Here is a 2,036-nt window from a genome sequence, read left to right on the forward strand (position 1 = left end):
ATTTTCATGTAATGTGTGAAGAACAAAGCAGCTTGACAAGAGCATAAGAAGTAAATTGGTTTAGCCAGAAATCAAATTGAACCTGTGTTGTTGACTTTGTTTGCCAAAGGCTCTTGGTGCTCACACTGTATACAGCAAGTGTCAGTGAGAAATAGAATCTGCTTACATATCAGAAAAAGGGAAAAAGTGAAGGCTTCCCTCCTCTGATAAATGGAAAAATTAAGTCAGCATGTTTTGAGAATGGATAGTATCTAGTAAGTCAGTAAATACATAGACAGAATTAAGAAATTTGTGAAACTGTGACTAGCCAGTGTATGATGTAGATCTGACAGATCAAAAGAAGTAGGTGAGATATACTGATTTGTTTTAGTATCATCTTGATGTGTGAGAACTGGAGATAGTTTTTAGTAACCAAAATAGTTTTTTAAAGGGATTGACAAAAATTCAGGTTTATTTATTATCTGTTTCCCTTTTAGAATTATGGTTTCACTGATAAAGCTCTTTCTTAACTATAAAATCCCTTACTGAGCACATGAGATTATGTATGTAATGCTCAAGTACTCAGTAAAAAAAAAAACCAAAAGGGTTAATGTGCTACAATTGTTATAAGAATTGCATAGTACTTATGCTCTCCCTTGCACTTTTAGGTGATATGCTCAGATACACATTCACACATGGACACAATGCCTTGCCTTATATTTCCAATTCAAATCCCATGTAATTGATAAAATGAATACCAGTCATGATCTGATGTCGACTAAGTTGGCGAAATGTCTACCCTACAAGTCTGTGATCTTGTGCTGATACAAGAAACCATTATCTGATCAATTTGGCTTCCTAATGGTGTTAATTCTTCATCTTTTATCCTAAGAAAAATAGTTTCCATTACAATATGCACTTTTGTTCATTTTCTTACTAAATATACGTCTTCTTTTGAATGGGGTTTTCTAGGAGCAATGAAAGAGTTGTTTATTGTAGCAGCTAAATTTTCTCCATGCTCTCCAATATCTCTTTGAAATGAGATCCCATATTTTAAAAGTTTCAGACATGTTCTGAATATAGGATGATCATAGTAGGAAATATCAAGCTTATATATAGACACCTGTAATATGACTGTTGTAAACCACTTACCTATTAAAATCTGCAGGTAACTTTCTATCTTATTGTCTACTCAGTCACCTTGAAAATAAAAACTCATAGCCACTGAATAGAAGAAAACCTTTTCAAGAACTGTAGCTTTATATTACATAATTAACCACTTCTTTTTATAATACATATTATAAACAAACAATGACATCCATATGTAAAGTAAAATAGTTGAACATCAAATGTCTATTTTCTTCCTGAATATTTGCAATCAGCTGTTTTTATTAATGGATGATTTGCTCCATTAATTTCAAAGAACAATGAAAATGGGGTTGTGATATTTTTTTTATGTATAATCTATAAACAGTGAAATATTTGAAAGTGATACAAAACTAAGAACATGAAACCATATTCTTTACTTATCCTTATCTGTCTCTTAATTTTTTTTTAATGCCCTGTAATCCTTCAGCTTTCAAGTTTGACTATAGTCAGATAATACAAGTACAAAGAGTGAAGAATAATGCTACAACTGGAAATCAAACCAGTGACTTTATGGTTCTTGTATGTTTTAGTGTCCAAATTTCATTTTGGCCAACTTGATATTTGATATCTTTACATCAGTTATTTCTGTTACCTTAGTGGTTTTATCCATTAAAACAGGTCATCCCATTTTCCTATAATTAAAATTTTCTTTTCAAAGGTATCAGATGCTAAGATTTTTATCTATTACTGAATCTGTTAATGCATCTCTAAAGTCTGTGGATACATACATCATCTAGTGTCTGTTGATTAGAGAACACATTACACATACCTGTTCAGTGTTCTGCGAATCTAAGCTTCTACACCTGGAAAGTTCCCCTCTAAAGTGCGGCACTGGTAAAGGTTTTCTTCATTTTTTTTTTTATGGAACACCATGAGGTGTCCATGCATGTATGTCTCTTCTCTTCATG

This window comes from Octopus sinensis, linkage group LG14, assembly GCF_006345805.1.
Source record: "Octopus sinensis linkage group LG14, ASM634580v1, whole genome shotgun sequence".
In the NCBI taxonomy this organism is placed as follows: domain Eukaryota; kingdom Metazoa; phylum Mollusca; class Cephalopoda; order Octopoda; family Octopodidae; genus Octopus; species Octopus sinensis.